The 21,816-nt window shown below is 44.0% G+C and overlaps 1 protein-coding gene and 1 long non-coding RNA gene across 2 annotated transcripts in view; one reads left to right on the forward strand and one right to left on the reverse strand.

Moving 5' to 3' along the window:
• NEXMIF (neurite extension and migration factor) overlaps nt 1-21,816 on the forward strand; it is a 412,598-nt gene that overhangs the window by 50,429 nt on the left and 340,353 nt on the right. The window lies entirely within an intron of this gene.
• LOC117676004 (uncharacterized) lies at nt 1,029-16,036 on the reverse strand. Its single transcript, XR_004594324.3, has 3 exons — nt 15,553-16,036; nt 2,840-3,079; nt 1,029-1,883 (listed from the first exon to the last, which is right to left on the reverse strand). It is a non-coding gene; the product is annotated as an uncharacterized LOC117676004 (long non-coding RNA).

The raw sequence follows: 21,816 nt of genomic DNA on the forward strand, positions 1-21,816 counted from the left end.
AACAAATGATTTTAAAGTACCCCTGTTATACTTGATAAATTGACTTATGGTGTTCTGAGGTTTACAAACGTTATCATCTGTATTTCTGAACCTAGGTTACTCCCAGAATTCTCAAGCCAATATTGCTGTTGCTGGGAATTCTGGGGGTTCAAGCCCATAGATGTTTGGGTGAACCTAAATGAAAAGAGACCAGTGTGGTTTGTAGAGGAATCAAAGACGTGGCCTGATCCACACATTGTACCAAACCATAATATTGCTTCTTTGACTTTGGTTTAGCATATTTTGTGTAGTTGATAAATTATAGCTTAATTCTGGGGTAAATCCATCCACTGTGACTTATTAAGCATTATCACAAAGAGGAACCAGGCCTGCCACTGGTAGACAAGGACCTAAGTTACAGAAATGTTGGTAGCTTGATGTGCAAGGTACCTTCTACAAGTAGTCCTCATTTAGCAACTGTCTCATTTAGTGACCATCTGTAGTTACAATGATGATCAAAAAGAAAATGTAGAACCAATCCTTGTAGTGACAATCTTCACAGCTCTATAAAGCAAAAGAGAGCTGAAGTCAGATGATAAGCACAGTTACGGTTTCATTTAACAACCAAGTGACTGGTCCCAATTGTGGTCATTCAGTGAGGACTATCTGTATTGAGCACTTTCCCAAAAGTTTCTCTTCTGTGTAGACCAGGGGTCTCCAACCTTGGTAACTTTAAGCCTGGCGGACTTCAACTCCCAGAATTCCCCAGCCAGCTTTGAATTCTGGGAGTTGATGTCCGCCAGGCTTAAAGTTGCTAAGGTTGGAAACCCCCACCCTCTAAGGGAGGTGCAAGTGATTGGAAGCTCTCCCTCAAACCTTTCCAGTTGGGGTCCATGCAAAAGAAGCAACCAGGGTGTGTTCACAGCCTTTGGTGAACCTTCCAGCAGGGATTCTGATTCCCTAAAATTCTCCAGGCTGGACTTTAATGCAGTGGATTCCCTGGGCAGCTAACAATAGTTGCCTTCAAATAAAACAGAAGCAAAAACAAATAAGAGATTCTTATTTGTTTATACAGGGGTGATGATGATGAGTTTGAGAATGAGGAGGAGGAAGCTAGGAATCTTAAACGATCAGAGCAGAATTACAATTAGATAAAGGTAGAGAAACATCAGCTTTCAAGTCAGGGTTGTGAGTCCTGAAAGTTAATTGGAGGAAGAGAATTGGGCATCACACAGCTACATGAATTGGTGCAGTGTCTCCAGCCTCTGGGCCCAGCACCTGCAGATCCTGGATGTGTTTGGCCATTTTAAAATTTTCCTTTATGCTCTGAGTCCCTCTCATGACATGATTAGCCCCAGGGGTGCAGTTGGCCACCAGCTTTGGTCCAAACTTCCTTCTTAGAGAACCAGGACACTTTCGCCCTCCCTCTCATGGTCTGCACTTTAGGAGACTCCTAGCTTGTCTGAAGATACTTCAAGTCTCTCTACAGGTCTGTTAGGCTGAAAATGGGAAGCAATGAAACGAACGGTCCTACGTATCTGAAAGAGGTCAGTGGGAGTCGGGCATCCTTCCAAGCCACCCCAAAGCAGCTGTAGAGCAGAATTGCGCGTGAAGGTTGCAGCCCTTCTTAATGCAACAGAGCCCCTCTTCCATGTCAGCTTCGGGGACTGAAGCCCACTCCCTCTGCCTGCTTTGTTGCTCGGTTCCTTTCTCACCCTTCCCTCCAGCAAATCCCAGTTGCTCTCCAGTGCTCGGGACGAGGCATCTTTGAGGGTTGCCCTGGCTTGTTCCTCAGAAAAGGGAGGTGGGCGAAAGCTTCTCCCTCGCCCCGCTGTGCCTGGACTGGCTTGATTCGAAAGGGAGACGGTTTCCGTGAACACCAGAAGCCGCCTAATGAAAAGGTTCTGGAAACAATTAGAAACAAACCGAGACAGAATTATTTTGCAGGCTTTGGATTTCTCTCGCTCCTCTCCTCGGGCTCTTAAAAGCCCCACCCCACCTGGTGCATTTTAAATTGGCAATGAAGTATAATGAGAACAGTTCAAAATAACCCCTTCCGCCCACACAGGGTATATATAGAGATCAGATTTTCTTTGCCGGGCAGGCATTTACTGCAAGATGGCACATGAAAATGTGAACAAAACAGCCGCGCGTGATCTGGAGGACTGCATGCCGCAATGCTGGTCCTCTCTCCTAAGCCGTGTTGGAGCTCGGCGTGCAAGCTGCGTGCTGCTTTACCCTTTCTTTGTCACAGGCTGGGTTCCAGCAGCTAATGTCCATTACCATACACACACACACACCCTCGCACGCTCGCACGCACACACACACACACACAGAGAACACAAACACTCTCTAATCTGCACTTAACGTTGGTAGGCTGGGAAAATGTCAGGTAGCGATTTAAAAACTAGTCCAAAAATGGATGGTAATTGCTTTCCAGCAGACAAGGGGCATTTTTTCCCCTTGTCTGGGCATCTTAGAACTTAAAACAACTTTTCTCCTCCCCCTCCTCCCCCTCCCCCTCCTCCCACACCCATGATAACCTTTTGGATAAAAAAATGGCAAGTTTGTCTGTCTGTCTGAGCACTTAAGACCCATACATACTGACAGAAGAGAATATTTCTATCTTAGGGTTCAACTGTAGAGACCTTGGTGCACTCTGAGTTTGGCTGCTTTCTTGCAGGCATTTCATTATCCAACTCATCATTGCAGCACTGAAGATGTTACCTAGTTTGGTAATGAAACATCTGCAAGAAAACAACCAAGCTCAAAAATCATCCCATAGAGCAATACATCTCACTTCCATTGCCCTAATCTGGGGAGACATATGACTGGCCCTAGCTGCTTTAAGAGTCCTTACCTGTGCAATCTTGCCTGCGCAATCTTGTTCATGGAAGTGATTGAGAGGGGCAGCAAAGTACCTGCTGGTGTGGTGTGGTTTGAGCTAGGGAGAGGAACATCTGGGAGGTCTAATGCAGCTGTTGAGCTGGGCCCATCACTGCTCTTTCAACACTTGCACTTGGATGTGCTGTTTGGCTATCCTTCATTGACCACTGGTGGTCGAGAACAAGAGTTGCTAGGAAGAACGAGGCAGCCATCTCTGTTGGGAGAAAGTAGGAATCAGTGGCAGTGGGGAACTATAATACAGAGTCTGGTCCATGTTCTAGAAAATCCTTCCCAATCATCACTTGAAATAAGCCCCCCTGGTCAGTCCTTTCAGCTTTGGTATCTGGAATTGGATGAGAAGAAGGTATTATTTATCCTTTTTTCTCCGGTCTTGAAGCAGCAGTGAGGAGAACCTGAAGGCCATCATATTCTATTCTATTCTATTCTATTCTATTCTATTCTATTCTATTCTATTCTATTCTATTCTATTCTATTCTATTCTATTCTATTCTATTCTATTCTATTCCATCCCATCCCATCCCATCCCATCCCATCCCATCCCATCCCATCCCATCCCATCCCATCCCATCCCATCCCATCCCATCCCATCCCTCTGTTCCATAGTCCATTTTCGGCCATAAAATGGCTTGTGGTTTTTCATGCCCATAATCTGTAAACCTGACCATGGTTTAATATTCTGGATGAATGTGAGTGAGAAAGCTATGAATGTAGATATGGGGATTAACCTATTTTCCAAAGCACCAAAAGGCAAGACAAAAAACAATGGATGGAAACTAAACAAGGAGAGAAGCAACCTGAAACTAAGGAGAAACTTCCTAACAGTGAGAACAATTAAACAGTGGAACAGATGTTGCCTTCAGAAGCTGTGGGTGCTCCATCACTGGAGGTTTTTAGGAAGAGACTGGACAGACACTTGTCTGGAATGGTCTAGGGTCTTCTGCTTGAGCAGAGGATTGGACTAGAAGACCTCCCAGGTCCCTTCCAACTCTGATATTCTGTTAAAATTCCAATTGGAGGAGAGGAAGACTTGGGAATTGTAGTGCCAACCACCAAAGTAAAGGGAAGGCAAGAAGAGAATGGCTGAGATGGATAGTATTCCTGCACAGATATAAACTCTGGAGACTGTTGTAAAGCACCCACAAACTCTGTGTTGGATTTAATTTCATAACACCAAAGCATGACTTAATGAGACAAAACTGAGATTTAATAGTGGCATTTGATCTTTGTTTTCATAGCTCTATGAAGATTTACAGGATGTACAATATAAGAATCCTTCCCTCTCTCTTGAGATTTCAGCAACATCTCAGTATAAAGAGTAAATTACTTTGGGGAATGATTTTATTTATTTGTAATTTATTTACTTATGACTTAATGTTGGTGATTTAATCTTAAAGGTTCGCTCTTTCTCTCTTCCTCCTTGCATTGTAACTAAGGCTGAAAGGAGGATAAAAGCTTTTGTCCAAAGACTGCCTTAAATAGTTTGTGTTACCCTACTTCTCAATTCTCTGGAAATCAAGCAATTTCAATCCATAGAATTTCTGCACTAGGGATTTAATGCTTGCCACTTTTTTGCCTTTCTTTTCGAATGAAAGAAATATTTTCAAATATTATTTTACTCCTGTCGGTTCTCCATATTTTATTCTGCAGTACAAGAGACCAATACAAGAAGTTGCTTATCCAGTAAAATGAGATGTAATGTAATGATTCTCAATCTTGGCAACTTTAAATTGTATGGACTCCCAGAATTCTCCTGCTAGCATGCTGGCTGGGGAATTGTGGGAGTTTATTTATTTATTTATTATATTTCTATACCGCCTTTCTCCCGTAGGACTCAAGGCGGTGTACAGTCAAGAAAAATATAGACACACAAACATCATAAAATTGCTAATTAAAATTATTACTTAGTTTGGTCAATTAAATAAAACCCAGAATTAGATAATATTTAAAAAATCATTCACATGTTCGTATGTTTAGCCCCGCCTGTTGGAACATCAGGGTCTTGAGGGCACGGCGGAAAGCACGGAGATCAGGGATATTCCGTATCTCCGGGGGCAGTTCATTCCAAAGGGTTGGAGCCCCCACAGAGAAGGCCCTCCCCCTGGGAGTCGCCAGTCGACATAATTTGACTGACGGTACCCTGAGTAGTCCCTCCCTGTGAGAACGAACTGGTCGGTGGGAGGCTATTGGTGGCAAAAGACGGTCTCGTAGGTACCCAGGTCCTAAGCCATGGAGCGCTTTAAAGGTGATAACTAACACCTTGAATCGCACCCGGAAGACCACCGGGAACCACTCGCGTAGGAGAGGTGTTACATGGGCGTAACGAGCTGCGCCCATAATCACCCGTGCGGCTACGTTCTGGACCAGTTGGAGCCTCCGGGTGCTTTTCAAGGGGAGCCCCATGTAGAGAGCATTACAGTAGTCCATACGGGAGGTAACTAGGGCATGAGTGACCGTGCGCAAGGTTTCCCGATCCAAAACTGGCGGATCAGGCGAACCTGATAAAAGGCATCCCTGGCCACGGCCGTCAAATGATCTTCCAAAGATAACCGTGAATCCAGGAGGACACCCAAATTGCGGGCCCTCTCTGTGAGGAGCAAGATCTCATCCCCTATTGTCAGTGATGGTACCAGCTGACTATACCGGGACGCCGGAAGCCACAGCCACTCGGTCTTGGAGGGGTTGAGTCTGAGCTTGTTTCTCCCCATCCAGATCCACAGTTGAAGTCCACACAGCTTAAAGTTGCCAAGGTTGAGAAACAGGGATTGAATGGACTGTGGTCTGTCTCTTTAAGGTATAACTCAAAGAATTCTCAATGTTAGAAGGAATTAGAAGGAAACTGCAACGCTAGAAAACCATGTATTAATATTTATCAATCTGGAGTAAATTCCCCAAAAGAGTGATATTTGAAGATGCATGACTTTGGAAGTGTGATGTGAAAGTAGACAAGCACCGTGCATCCTAGTGGTTTATAGTAATGAGATGGAGAATTCTACTTTCTAGCAGTAAAGCTCCTTTGGGCAAAAGGGTGACTTGCATTTCTGGCAGAGCTCCTGTGCTGGTTTCGATAGAGCAAGGATCTGATCAATGGAGAGACCTGGCTTTGCTTTGGGGATGGCTGGGCTGCATTAATATTGAATAAACGGCTTCTGAGCTTGTACTTGCAAAGCTGAGATTTGCAATTCTGGAGCTGATTGTTCCTCCTGGGCTTTGAGAAGTTATTTGGAATCTTACAGCTTTTTAGAAAAGAATTCTGGGAACTTTATTCCCAACCAAACAGTCAGCAATAAATCTTGAATGAAACAGAAAGACACATGCACACAAACAAATGCATGCACACTTATACAAAAATTCCCTTCTCACCTCATGGGTGATTTATCTTCTTCAGTCTCGTGTTCCCTACCAGAGGCCTGGGAGTTTGAGGGTTCTTTGCAGTATCTTAGCTGTGTGTAGAACTGCCACTTTCTGGACAGAGAGCTGTGGCATTGTTCTTGCTGGAGCCCCTCTCCCAGCTGAGGAATCACAACCCCAAGTTCTCCCACCACCAGGATACCACTTTTAGAGCAGCTGGGTAGCACAGTGGTTAGAGTGCTGTCTTTGACGTGGGAGCGGGGGTTCAAATCCTGGCTGATACCTATCTTACCTGTAGGGGTCCTTGGGCATAGACCACCTACTGTGTTTCCCCGAAAATAAGACCCTGTCTTATATTTTTTTGAACCCTGAAATGAGCGCTTGGCCTTATTGCCATGTGTGGGTGTCTTATTTTGGGGAAAACAGGGTAACATTTCACCTGCCTAGGTGTGGCAGGTGAATATGAAAGTGACACAAACTAGGAGAATCATGCTGGCTCAGATGTTTATTTTTTTTAATTTGATTTATATGCCGCCCTTCTCCGGAGACTCAGGGCGGCTTACAATGCGTTAAGCAATAGCCTTCATCCTTTTGTATATTTTATACAAAGTCAGCTTATTGCCCCCACAAACTGGGTCCTCATTTAACCTACCTTAGAAAGGATGGAAGGCTGAGTCAACCTTGAGCCTTGGCGAGATTTGAACTTGCAGTAATTGCAGGCAGCTGATGTTAATAACAGTGCTTTAGTCTGCTGCGCTACCAGGGCTCTGGTTGTTACCCAGGTTAACAAAGTTGCATCAGATGTTGAGGAGCCCAGATAATGTGACAGTAAGTGGAACAAACAATGTGACAATGTGACTGGAACAAACCGTACATGGATGAGACAAATAACGTGAAATTGATATTTATATTATCTGTCTGTCTGTCTGTCTGTCTACCCACCCACCCACCTATGAATGAAATGCTTCCAAACCATGAAGATCTATTCTTATAATTGGGAACTGGATGGTATCCATAATGATTTAACTTGATTACATCAAGAGTGTCCACAAGGTGTGATTAAAAACAAAAACAAAATGATGTGATTAAAGCTGTGCCTGTTGATTATGTGCATTGCATACCAAAATGGACAAAGCTTCCATCCTACTGTTACCATCTTGACTTTTTTAATCTCAGCCTCTGGCTACTCTGGCTGTTTATGCAGTATTCTTATTCCTTATCATAATCTTTCAAGATTGCCAAGAAAGAATTTTTAGTGCACGATGGTACAATTTATGGCAGCCTTAAAAATAAGCACAGAGAAGAGCATCAATGATCAAGTCTGCTTTTGATTCTTAGGAAGGCTTAGTGTTTCTCAACCTTGGCCGCTGGACGATGGGTGGACTTCAACTCCCAGAATTCCCCAGGCAGCTCTGGGGAATTCTGGGAGTTGAAGTCCACCCATCGTCCAGCAGCCAAGGTTGAGAAACACTGGCTTAGAATATCTTTGGTCACCTTCTTATCGATAATAAGTAAGCTGAGTAATTTTTTACTTTTATTATGTATGTGAGGATTCTGCCTGAGGAGGCTGGACTCACCTTGGTGGTTGGTAGAGCGGAATTGACGGCTTGGTAGACTGGATGAACATAGAACAGATCTGGGCATTTCATGGTCCCCAGGCCACATCTGGCCCTTTGGCTGTTCCTGTCCAGCCCATGTGAGGTCAGTGCGAAATTAGAAATCAAATGGAAATAAGTGTATGTCGTACATGCAGTATATAACTGCATTGCTTTTTTTTTTTTTGAAGGTGACTGCTTCCCCGCCCCCCCCCATTTACCTATGGGCGTGTGGGCGTGCCTATGCCTCTTTGCAGCCCTATTGGGTCGGCCCTCCACAACAACAGTCCCAGTTTCGCATGTGATCCCTTGGGAAAATTAATTTTCCATCCGTGACGTAGAACGTATGGCAACCTGGCCATGGAATGCTTAATTTCAGCGATGAGAAAAGTGTTTCCTAGGGCCTTAGCTTTCTCCAGTTATTTCTCTCTGTGCCCTTGATCTCTGGAAAGGAAAATTCTCCCCCCTTCTATGGTGGTGAGAAACAGCTGCATTTCTCCTGGAGGTTGCCTGTCTACAGAGAGGTCATGACTGATGGAGAAGGAGAGGAAACCTAAATATTTAAACGTCTGCATCTACAGGTAGTCCTTGACTTACAAGCACAATTGACCCCAAAATTTCTGTTGTTAAGTGAGACATTTGTTAAGGGAGTTTTGCCCCATTGTTACGACCTTCCTTGCCACAGTTGTTAAATGAATGACTGCAGCTGCTAAGTTAGTAACCTGGTTGTTAAGTGAATCTGGCTTCCCCATTGACTTTGCTTGTAAGTAGATCACAAAAGGGGATCACGTGATTCTGGGACACTGTAACCGTCATAAATACGAGTCAGTTGCCAAGCATATGAATTTTGATTACATGACTGCCGGGATGCTGTAAAGGTTGTAACTGTGAAAAATGGTCATCAATCACTTTTTTGCAGTGTTGTTTTAACTTTGAACCGTCACTAAATGAACTTTAGTGTAAGTTGAGGACCATCTGTACTTGGGATAATACATCAAACTGATTTGGTTGATTTGAACGTAGTGTAGTGTATGATTGCAGCTTTGGTAGTTTGCAAACCTAGCCAATTATGGCTTGTTCAGTTTACCATGGTTAATAAAATGCCTTTGAGTGATATGAACCAGGTCCATGTGAAAAATCTGCTCAGGGGTGTGAATTTGAAGCAATAGCGCATTGGCATAAAATCTTGGTTTAATTGGAGTTGAGTGCCACACATGGTCTTTTAGCACCAGCTTCAGCTCCCGTCTGTTAGTTTGGTGGCAGAAGTGGAGCCTTTCCAGGGGAAAAACTTTGGCATTCCCGAGTCAGAAGGGTGGAGGCACAGAGCCTGCCTTCCAAACTCATCAGCAACAGTGGAGCAGAGACTCAGAACAGAGTCAGTGGCTGAGCCCCGGCTGGAAAAAACTGTGACGTGTTCGCAATGCGAATGGCAGAGACACTTCCTTAGATAGCACTTAGACTATATACCGCTTTCCAGCGCTTTCCAGCCCTCTCTAAGTTGTTTACAGAGTCAGCCTCTTGTGCCCAACAATCTAGATCCTCACTTTACCGACTTCGGAAGGATGGAAGGCTTGAGCCTGGTGAGATTTGAACTGCCGAACTGCTGGCAGCTGGTGATCAGCAGAAGTAGCCTGCAGTACTGCACTCTAACCACTGCGCCACCGTGGCTCATGCAGCCAAAATACTTGTAGTCCTCAAGTTACGTCCCCAATTGGGCCCAAAATGTATGTCACTGGGCATGGGGATGGCTATACGCTGAGGCACACAGAATGCTTTTACCTTCCCATTGAAGTGGTACCTATTAATCTACTTGCATTTGCATGTTTTTGAACTGCTAGGGGAGCTGGAACTGGGGCAATGAACGGGAGTTCATCCCATTGTGTAGCACTCGGGTCTCGAATGTGGGTTGTCAGCATTCCAGCAGATAAGCTCAGCGTCTTTAACCGCTATGCCATCACACACGCACACACACACACACACACCTCAATTAGGGTAGTAAACCACTTTAACTGGTCCTTCTTGGTCTTATATGTGGAAGACTGGATTTTTTTGTGATTAATTTCCATGTCTGTGTCAATTATGCTCCTATTTGGGGAAGGGCTGGAGCTCTGAGATAAGCAATGCTTACCCGCTATTTTGCCATGGAGGGCTGGAAAACATTCCTGGCTGAGCCTGTGGAGAACATCTCCTGTACTTGAAGTGGTTCAGCCTGACACTTTCCCAGCATGTTGAATTTCAGTTTGCTCATCTGAGGGCCTCTGAAGGGCTCCAGATTAGAGAAACTGGGAGAAATCTCCCTTGAGTTAAGGGAGCCCCGTGGTTCTGTCGAAAGCAGCTTTCTGATATTCTGATGCCTAATCCATTTTTTGCCGGCGGATGGAGAAATTGACAGACAAGTCGAGTTAGCGCTTCAAATCTTGAAATGGATTTACAAATCAAAGTAATGGTTTCCCTTTCAAAATAAATGCCTATTTAGTTTCGGAAGATAATCTGCATTCCCTCCCCCTCCCAGTTTTTACCCATAACAACTTTTCAACTTTGCTGCTTTTAAAACCGAATTTAAGGTACTTCTCCTCTAGCTGAAAATTGCATTCCAGGTTCTTTGTAGAGTGCTGGAGTTTTCAGCATTCTCCTCAGCAGCAGCATCAAACAACCCTTCTTGGCAGAGAAATTAGTATCTAACATTAAACCAATATTGGCTTGTATTGTGGATTGACCCTTCTGAAGCTCAGAATTCCAGAAAGATTCTGTGGTTGGAGAGAAAGGCCTCTTCCCAAGAGCCTCTCTGTTATGATAAGGATTGTGAACATGAGTTGCTATAAATGTGAAGCATCAAATATTTATTTTTAATTCCTATCTTTCTCTAACATAAATAAACTCTGCCATCTGGCCTGTGGATTTGATCTTCTGTCTTTCTATATATGTCTCGAGAATTTACATGTTCTTTGGGGAAACATCTCTAAAATGTTGGGGTTTTTTTTCCTCCTCCTCTTCAATTCCACAGACTTTGGATGTTTGGATGTAACAAATTCTGCCTTCATAAAAACCTGCAATTCGTTTGTTTGAGTGGAATCTTATTTGGCGTGTGCCAACTGTCAGGATATAGTCTAACCATTCCCCCATTTCTGTTTCTCTTAAAAACCACAGAGTTGCAAATCCCAGCTGAATTGATCAGCTAAGGACTCCATGGGAGGGCAATTGCTGAACCAGAAAGAGATGAAATTGCGCCTAGGACCTCAATTCAGAGCTCTGATTCTTGAGATTAATGCAGGTTTCCCTCAGTAAAATAGCTGAAACTTTACAGGAGAAGAGCAAGAGAGATGATTAAGGAACTAAGGGGGACCTTTTATCAGGTTCGCCTGATTCGCCAGTTGCGGCCCTTTCTTGATCGGGATTCCCTGTGCACAGTCACTCACGCCCTCGTCACCTCTCGCCTTGACTACTGCAATGCTCTCTACATGGGGCTCCCCTTGAGGGGCACCCGGAGGCTCCAGCTGGTCCAGAACGCAGCAGCGCGGGTAGTGACGGGAGCAGCATGGCGCTCCCACGTAACACCGCTCCTGCGCGAGCTGCACTGGCTCCCAGTGGTCTTCTGGGTGCGCTTCAAGGTGTTGGTTATCACCTTTAAAGCACTCCATGGCATAGGGCCTAGCTATCTTCGAGACCGCCTGCTGCCACCGACGACCTCCCAGTGACCCGTGCACTCCCACAGAGAGGGCCTCCTCGGGGTGCCATCAGCCAATCAATGTAGGCTGGTGTCCCCCAGGGGGAGAGCCTTCTCTGTGGGGGCACCTGCCCTCTGGAATCAGCTGCCCCCCGAGATAAGGAGAATCCAAGACCTCAGTGCCTTCCGCCATGCCCTTAAAACCCACTTTTTCCAGCAAGCCAGGCTGGCTTAGGAAGAAATTTTTTTAAATTTTTAAATGTTTAATTGGTTTGTGGTTTTTTAAATTTTGGGCTAAATTTATATAGATTTTAATTGTTTTTAATATTTGTATTTCATGTTTTTAATTCTGGCTGTGCACCGCCCTGAGTCCTCAGGGAGAAGGGCGGTATATAAATTGAAAATAAATAAATAAATAAATAAATAAAATAAAAAACTGGAGGCTAAAACATATGAAGAATGGCTGCAGGAATTGGGTATGTCTAGTCTAGTGAAAAAATGGATCAGGGGTGACATGACAGCAGTGTTCCAATATTTGAGGGGCTGCCACAAAGAAGAGGCGGTCAACCTATTCTCCAGAGCACCTGAAGGCAGGACAAGAAGTCGTGGATGGAACTAGGGGTGGGTTCTAAATTTTTTTACTATCGGTTCTGTGGGCGTGGCTTATTTTGTGGGCGTGGCTTGGATGTCATGTGACTGGGTGGCCATGGCTAGCTGGTCATGTGACCGGGTGGCCATGGCTATGTGTATAGGGACTACTCAGAGGGCTGAAAAAAGTCATTTCTGACAGGTCCTCGCACTTTTGACTGGTCCTCACACTTACGACCATCCTCACATTTATGCCTGTGCAGCATTCTTAACAACCATGTCACTCATTTCACAACTGCTTCTCTTCACCATGGTGATAAGATAGGGCAAAAAGCCTAAAATGTGAGGACAGTCGTAAATTCGAGGACTGGCCAAAAGTGCGAGGACCAGTCAAAAATAACCTTTTCAGCCCTCTGAATAGTCCATATACACAAAAGGACTACCCAGAGGGCTGAAAAAAGTGATTTCTGACAGGTCCTCGCACTTTTGACCAGTCTTCGCATTTATGACTGGTCACCATTTATGCCCATTGTAGCATTCTTAACAACCGTGTCACTCATTTCACAACTGGTTCTCTCCACCATGGTGACAAGATAGGGCAAAAACGTAAAATGTGAGGACAGTCGTAAGTTCGAGGACTGGTCAAAAGTGCGAGGACCAGTCAGAAATAACTTTTCAGCCCTCTGAGTAATCCATATGCACAAAAGGATACAGCAGTAGAGAGGGATGAAGGAAGGAGAAGAGAGATGGAAGAAGGAAGGAGAGAGAGGGAAGGAAGAGAAGGGGGGAAGGAAGGGAAGGGAAATTAGAGTAGGAGTGAGGGTAAGAGAGGGAGGAAGAGGGGAGGGGAAGGAGAAAGGAAGAGGAAGTAGGGAGGAGAAGAAGAGGGTGGGGGGAAGAGAAAGTAAGAAGGAAAGAAAAGAGAGAGGTGGTAGGTTTCAGGAGAAAGATTGCTGTACAATAAAAAAGATGAAAGGGAAGAAAACCAACCCCAAACAAATATAAAGATATTATGATAAAGAATGAATTGTTAAACTTTAAAGAATAAAAGAGAACAAATATGAATAAATAGCAATAATTAGAAACACACATACAAACATACAATGTATTTTCTTTGAACAGAGTATTTGGCCGGTTCACAAATTTAAACAATGTTTAGTCATTTCAATTAAATTTACAATTTCTATATTTCCTTTTTGCCATATTTATTCCTCATCTATTATTTTAAAAAACTAATATTACCCTTCATCCTCATCTCTAATCTTAATCAAATTCAATTTTTCCCTTCTATTCTATATTATACCCCTTCCCATTTTCATCTATTTTTATATCCATCCTCACATTGGTTAATTATGTAATATTACAGTTGTTTAATACAAATTCAACATTTTAATATAAATCAGTTATATAACTATCTTTTTTGTATATTAATCAATATGAACATGAATATTCCAATTATTACCATGCAATCCAATTTCTTACAAATCAATTAATTATATTTACCAATAATAATAAACCAAATAATTTCTCCCATATATTCCTGCAAACCACAACTTAACCATTTCTGCTTTCAACACAATATACAATTAATAGTATCTCAATTATTACAATTCCCTAGTTAAATAGAGCTTTTTCTCTTTTGTGTTTTAAAATCTTAAACCTCCTCTTTTGCCCGAAATTTCCCATTGTTTGCACCTACCTTTTTTGGTGAGGAAAAAGAAAAAGAAATCTCTCTCTGTCTCATTTTGTCACGTTGCAGCAAAGACCCTGCTTTACTTTCAGTTTTGTTTTTTTCAGCATAGCTAGGGGAAAAAAAATCTGCTCCAGCACTCTTTGCAGCTAGCAACAGAGCCCTGCGCAAAACAGCTGAGAGCAAATCAGCTGAGAGTCAGGAGGCCGATCTAATCAACTTGTGCTAATTAACCTATGCTGAAGCTGAAAGGGGCTGTTTTTTTCGTGCTGTTTGCTTGCAAGGAGGTAACTGCTGCCAGGCACTGGCCAAAGTGTGGGGGCCACCCTCCTTGCCACTTAGCCCCCTCTGTCGCCCTCTTTTGCCTCTAGCGCCCCCATGCCACCCCCCTTGCCTCTTACCGCCCCCTTAAGGCATCCCACCGCCCCCCAGGGGGCGGTACCGCCCACTTTGGCAACCACTGGCTTAACTACTTAAGAACCGGTTCTACCGAAGTAGAATCCCACCACTGGGTCTACCCATTTATTTTTGCAGGTACCGGTCTACTCATTTGTTTTCTTTTAACACTGATCAGTTTTAGGGCGGCCCTTTGAAGCTCCTTGGCAAGATTTTAAACAGTTTTTTTCCCTCTAGCCATCAGCTGGGACTCAGGAGGCAGCAATAGATTGGGAGTGGGCGGGGTAAGCGAATGGCGACTGAGCCGGGAACCGGTTCTGGGGGTGGCCAGCCAATCTTATTACCGGTTCTCCGAACTATTAAAAATTTTTACTACCGGTTCTTGCGAACCGGTGTGAACCGGGAGCAACCCACCACTGGATGGAAGCTAATGAAGGAAAGAACCAATCTGGAACTAAGGAGAAATTTCCTGACAGTGAGACCAATTAATCAGTGGAATGACTTGCCTCCAGAAATTATGAGTGTGCCAACAATGGAAGATTTTAAGAAGAGATTGGACAACCATTTATCTGAAATGGTATAAAGTATAGGGTTTCCTGCCTGCCAGAGCAGGGGGTTGGACTAGAAGACCTCTAAGATCCCTTCCAACTCTGGTATTCTGTTGTGGATGGGCCAAGGGAAAAATTCTTCTAGGGTAGACCTACCTAGACATTTCAGAATAGATTGGCCTTGAAATCTAAAAAATTCTAGAAAATTCTAACTTGGTATGAGAGAGCTTCCTAAATTGAGATGACTTGGGATTAGGGTAGAGGGGACTTTTGGGACTTATCCTTAGCTGGGATTCTTTTGGTTTGAGACAGAGGGTGACTTAGAGCAAGACATTTTTCACACTTTTGACTATTGTGGTATCCCCATGGTCACATGATCAAATTTCAGATGCATGGCAGCTGGTTCATATTTATGACAGTAGCCGTATCCTGGGATCATGTGATCATCTTTTGCGACCTTCTGACAAGCAAAGACAATGGGGAAGCCATTTTCACTTAGCAACCATTTTACAAATTTAACAACTGCAGTATTTTATTTAACAAATGTGGCAAGAAAAGTCATAAAATGGGGCAAAACTCACTTAAACGTCTCACTTAGCAACAGAAATTTTGGACTCAATTGTGGTCGTAAGATAAGGACTACATGTACTTTAATTCAGAACAGTTGTAATATGTTTTTTTAAACAGGTCCCACTGCATGTCCCTTAATCAGTGTTTCTCAACTGGCTTAGCTTAGCTGGTTGGGGAATTCTGGGAGTTGAACTCCATACAGCTTAAAGCTGCCAAGGTTGAAAAACACTGCCTTACTTAGAATCAAGACTTGGGGGATGTGCTTACCTTCTTCCTCCTCTTTAAAAAAAACACCAGTGTCTTTGGCAAATATCCTGCAGATATTTAATCAGCACAGGTTGTCAAGACATCTGTTTTACTGCTTGGAGACCAAAAAAAAAAAAAAAGAAGAAGTTCATTCAGGATCTCCAAGCATCATACTTTGGCTTCTGTTCAATCTTGATTCATGACAACGTTGGGTATTTTTTTCCCCTCCTTTGGTAAAACCCGTTTGGTGTTTCTTTTTCTATGCGTTCTTCTCTTCATCTCTGATATCTCTAATCTTTCTACGCCGCAATGATTGTATTTTGAGCCGTATTCAATTATAGATGCGAAGAGAACTACTTAGGGATATGCTCCTTGGAAGGGATGGACGCTGCCATCTGGCAATCTAATGACAATGCTGAAGTGCCCCTCTCACTCCCTGCCACCCCCTTGCCACCCTCCCTGCCACCCCCCTCTGCTGCCTTCAGTATTCCAGTGATAAACCCCAACTCTCTGAAATCTCACTGACAGCTAATAATGGTGGTTAACCTTTTCAAGTTTGACATTATAGAGAATAAATCAAGCCCATTGGCTGGTATTCTGTGTGTTGTGATGCAAGCTTTTTTTTTTTTTTTTTTTTGTAAATTCAAAACAAGGGCTAAAAATACAGTGGCATTTTTAAAGTGGATTTTGCATATCGATTGATTTGGGATTTTTCCACAACTTGCCTATATAAATTTAAATTTCCTTATGCTGCATGGAGGTGATAAAAGGACAATTAATGCATGCAGCTTCCAATCTGAATAGTAGGGTTGGATGAAGTTATTTTATTTTTCTATTGTATTTTTATTTATTTGTATTGCACCTTTATTATTTTTACAAATAACTCAAGGTGGCAAACATAACTCACACACCTTCCTATTTTCCCCACAACAAACTTGTGGGTTGAGAGAGAGAGTGACTGGCTCCAAAGTCACCCAGCTGGCTTTTATGCCTAAGGCAAGACTAGAATTTACAGGCTCCTCCTGATTGATAAAAGGGCCTGGTGGCTCAGCAGACTGATAGCATTGTGATTAACACCAGCTGTCTGCAATTACTGTAAGTTCAAATCTCACCAGGCTCAAGGTTGACTCAGCCTCCATCCTTTCTAAGGTAGGTTAAATGAGGACCCAGTTTGTGGGGGCAATAAACTGACTTTGTATAAAAAAGAACACCGCTTTATGGTGTTCTTAAGCCCTACTAAGCTAACATCATCAATAGCCATTGAGCAATGCCACATCAGCATAAATAACTTCTATCCAGTGATTGCAAGCTGGCTAGAGAATCCTGGGAGTTGAAATCCACATATTTTAAAAGTTGACACTGTCCTAAAGGATCTGCCATACATGCAAAGCGGAGCCGGTCTCAACTTCAGAGCTGGAGGGGGAGGGGGGGAATAGCAGAGATAAAAGAGCCTGTAGTACAGTGGACTAAAGCACTGTTATTAACATCTGCTGCTTGCAATTACTGCAGGTTTGAATCTTACCAGGCTCAAGGTTGACTCAGCCTTCCATCCTTTCTAAGGTAGGTTAAATGAGGACCCAGTGTGTGGGGGCAATAAGCTGACTTTGTATAAATATACAAAAGTATGAAGGCTATTGCTGAACGCACTGTAAGCCGCCCTGAGTCTCCGGAGAAGGGCGGCATATAAATCAAATTAAAAAAAAAAAAAAAAATCTCATCCAAGAAACATTATCAGTTGTGATGGTGGGAAGAGAAACGAAATTTTGTTTGGTTCTTCTTCCTCAAGGAAAAAACAAACAAACAGTCCAGTTGCCTTTTGAAGAAAAAAAAAGCACCTTTGATTGAGACAGATGAATAAATAAATAAATAAATAAATAATTTTATTTCTATACCGCCCTTCTCCTGAAGGACTCAGGGCGGTGTACAGCCTATTAAAAACACAAGAAACATCAATTAAAATAGTTTAAAATTATTAAATGAATTTGGCTCAATTTAAAATCCCAGGAATTTAAAACCCAATTTAAAATTGTTATGTTGATAGCCCGGCCTGGCGGAACAACAGGGTCTTGAGTGCACAACGAAACACCCGGAGGTCAGAGATCTTACGTATTTCCAGGGGCAGTTCATTCCACAGGGCTGGGGCTCCCACAGAGAAGGCCCTCCCCCTGGGTGTCACGAGCTGACATAACTTGGCTGATGGCACCCCGAGGAGTCCCTCTCTGTGGGAGTGAACTGGCCGGTGGGAGGCTATTGGTGGCAGAAGTCGGTCTCGAAGGTACCCGGGTCCTATGCCATGGAGCGCTTTAAAGGTGGTAACCAACACCTTGAATCGCACCCGGAAGACCACTGGGAGCCAGTGCAGCTCGCGCAGGAGGGGTGTCATGTGGGCACAACGAGTTGCACCCATAACCACCCGCGCGGCCGCATTCTGGACCAGCTGGAGCCTCCGAGTGCTCTTCAAGGGGAGCCCCATGTAGAGAGCATTACAATAGTCCAGCCGGGAGGTGACAAGGGCGTGAGTGACCGTGCGCAAGGCGTCCCGGTCCAGAAAGGGCTGCAACTGGCGAATCAGGCGAACCTGATAAAAAGCCCCCCTGGCCACAGCCATCATATGCTCTTCTAAAGACAGCCGTGCGTCCAGGAGGACACCCAGATTGCGAGCCCTCTCGGGGGGGGGGGCTGAGATGACCTGGGTGACTTGAGAATTGGCGCAGAAACAAGTTCACGGTTCCCTTGCATTTCCTGTGTGAACAATTTGGGTGGGGAACTCAGGGATTTTCAAGAGGCAGGGGAGATTGCAGCATAGCCATCTTTCTCTTCCAAAATGGTTTTGCTGAGATAGGCCTCTGAGGATGTGCAAAAGTGGGGTTTCCCACTTTTGGGAAGTGAGATACCCAAGTGGCGATTGTGGTCGCCACTTGGGTATCTCAGCGCAGGGGTCTTCAGAGGCACAATTCTAGTCTTGGTTTCTAATACAGGTAGTCCTCAACTTAGGATCACAGTTGAGCCCAAAGTTTCTGATGTTAAGTGAGACATTTGTTAAGTGAGTTTTGCCCCATTTTACGACCATTCTTGCCTCAGTTGTTAAGTGAATCAGTGCAGTTGGTAAAGTTAGCAACCCGTTTGTTAAGTGAATCTGGCTTCCCCATTGACTTTGCTTGTCAGGAGGTGGCAAAAGGGGATCACGTGACCTTGGGGACACAGCAACGGTCGTAAGTATGAACCAATTGCCAAGCAGCTGAATTTGGATCATGTGACCCTGGGGATGCTGCAAAGGTTGTAACTGAAAAGTGGTCTTGTCACTTTTTTCAGTGCCATCATAACATTGAACGGTTATTGAATGAACTGTTGTAAGTTGAATGGTCCTTGACCTACAACCATTCATTTAGTGACTGTTCAGAGTTACAATGGCACTGAAAAAAGTTACTTATAACTGGTCCTCACACTTACAACCATTGCGGTAACACTATGGTCACATGATCAGAATTTGAGTCCTCGGCAACCAGCATATATTTACAAGGGTGGCAGCATCCCAGGGTCATTTGACCACCATGTATGACCTTCCCAGCCATCTTCCAACAAGCAAATGGGGGAAGCCGGATTCACTTAATAACTACAAGTAATTTGCTTAACAACCATGGCAAAAAAGCTCATAAAATCAGGGGCTTTTTATCAGGTTCGCCTGATCTGCCAGTTGCGACCCTTTTTGGATCGGGACTCCTTGCGCACGGTCACTCACGCCCTCGTCACATCCCGTCTGGACTACTGTAATGCTCTCTACATGGGGCTCCCCTTGAAGAATACCCGGAGGCTCCACTTGGTCCAGAATGCAGCCGTGCGGGAGATTATGGGAGCGACACGGTGCACCCATGTAACACCTCTCCTGTGCAAGCTGCACTGGCTCCCGGAGGTCTTCTGGGTGCGATTCAAGGTGTTGGTTACTATCTTCAGAGCGTTCCATGGCTTAGGACCTGGGTACTTACAAGATCGCCTTCTGTTACCGATAGCCTCCCACCGGCCAGTACGTTCCCACAGAGAGGGACTCCTCGGGGTGCCGTCGGTCAAACTATGTCTACTGGTGATTCCCAGGGGGAGATCCTTCTCTTTGGGGGCACCTGCCCTCTGGAATGAATTGCCCCAGGATTTACGGATGATCCCTGACCTACGCACCTTTCGTCGTGCCCTCAAGACGCTGTTGTTTCAACAAGCTGTGCTGGCCTGAATACCAAGATCAATTTTAAATTATATGGGTTGTCTTTGTCTTAATTGAAATGGGCCAAATTATTTAATTCCTTTTAAACTGTTTTAAATTTTATATGTGTTTTTTATTTTTGGCTGTGCACTGCCCTGAGTCCTTCGGGAGAAGGGCGGTATAAAAATTAAATAAATAAATAAATACAATTCACTTAGCAAGTATCTTGCTTAGCGGTTGATTCCATTTGTGGTCGTAAGTCGAGGATTACCTGTATACATTCAGTCTGCTTTTCTGAAATAACAGCTGAATCCCCCAAAAGAAGAAGAAGAAGGTTGAGCTGAAGAGAAATGCCCAAAATGGTAGGGGGAAAACACGAGTCTCTTGCTTGTGGTTCTCCTTAGACACGAGTTGTCCGCCACAGCAGTTTCTGCCTCGGTTGCCAAGCGTGTGGCCAGCATCTTTTGAGCCCAGTTTTCATTCATCCCATCGCACTGGAGCTACACACTCTGGTGTGGGAGTCTGTGGTCCCTCAGCAATCTTGAAAATAGCAGCGGTTAAATTTTTATGAAGCAACGGAGGTGTCCCAACAGAAAGCGCCTCGGTCTCCTCCACTCTCATCCCTGTGAACATCAATTAGTGTTACAAATGTGTGATAGCTTCTCACAAAGCAACGGGAACATGATAGACAGGTCTTTCCACCTTGGAATTGTAACGGAGAGGGTTGAGCTATGCATTATTTATAGCTCTTGTCTTGTCTCTTCTCATCCTCCTCCTGCAATCACTTTCATTTCCTCAGCTATAAACAAGGGCACAGGTTTGTGTCCTACAGCGTCTAGGGAGGGGGCTGTTTGTTTGTTTATTTATTTATTTATTTATTTATTTATTTATTTATTTATTTATTATTTAAATTTGTATACCGCCCTTCTCCCGAAGGACTCAGGGCAGTGCACAGCCAAAATTAAAATACATACAATACAAAATTTAAAATAATTTAAAAGCAGAATTAAATCAAATTGGCTTCCCAAAAATTAAAACCCATTACCCTTAAAATAACCCATTAAAATTTTAAGCCAGCCCAGCTTGCTGAAATAGGAAGGTCTTCAAAGCTCAATGGAAGGTCCGGAGGTCCGGGATTAGTCGTATTCCTGGGGGTAGCTCCAGAGGGTGGGTGCCCCCACAGAGAAGGCTCTCCCCCTGGGGGTCGTCAGTCGACATTGCTTGACTGACGGCATCCTAAGGAGGCCCTCTCTGTGGGACCGAGTTGGCCGGTGGGAGGTTATCGGTGGCAGAAGGTGGTCTCGCAAATAACCGGGCCCTAAGCCATGGAGCGCTTTAAAGGTGAGAACCAATACCTTGAAGTGCACCTGGAAGACCACCGGAAGCCAGTGCAGCTCGCGCAGGCAAGGTGTCACATGGGAGCGCCATGTCGCCCCCATAATTACCCACGTGGCTGGGTATTAATATTAATTTCAGTCGCGGTCCCATTTATTTATTTATTTATTTATTTATTAGATTTTTATACCACCCCCTCTCCCGAAGGACTCGGGGCGGTGAACAGCCAAGATTAAAAAACATACAATATAAACATTAAAATACGTTTAAAACAGAATTAAATCCAAAATGGCTCCCCAATTTAAAATGCCTTACCCATGACCCTATAATTAAAACAAATTTAAAATTTCCACATTTAAAAAGGGGAAAGATTTAGGCCAGGCCAGCTTGATGAAATAGAAGAGTCTTAAGCCCATAAAAGAGATGCATGCATAGTTAAATGCAGATCAGCCAATACCAGATCGTAGCCATCCTGCAATCTTTTTGAGGGTTAGCATTGTGGTGTAAAAAAAGAATAAGACTGTGTTTTTCAAACTTGGGCACTTTAAGATGTGTCAACTTCAATTTCCAGAATTGTGGGAGTTGAAGTCCCCATATCTTAAAGTGGCCAAGCTTGGAAAACACTGGCTGTGAGACATTATGCCTAATGGGGGGGAGGGGGCTACTATGATGGACTACAGGAAGGAGGGAGTAGGTTTCTAGAAGGGAAGAGAGACAAGAGATAGCACAGTCTCAAGCTGGATGGGAGACAGTAGAAG

This window comes from Pantherophis guttatus, chromosome 12 (genome assembly GCF_059756535.1).
Source record: "Pantherophis guttatus breed Tessera chromosome 12, ASM5975653v1, whole genome shotgun sequence".
NCBI lineage: Eukaryota > Metazoa > Chordata > Lepidosauria > Squamata > Colubridae > Pantherophis > Pantherophis guttatus.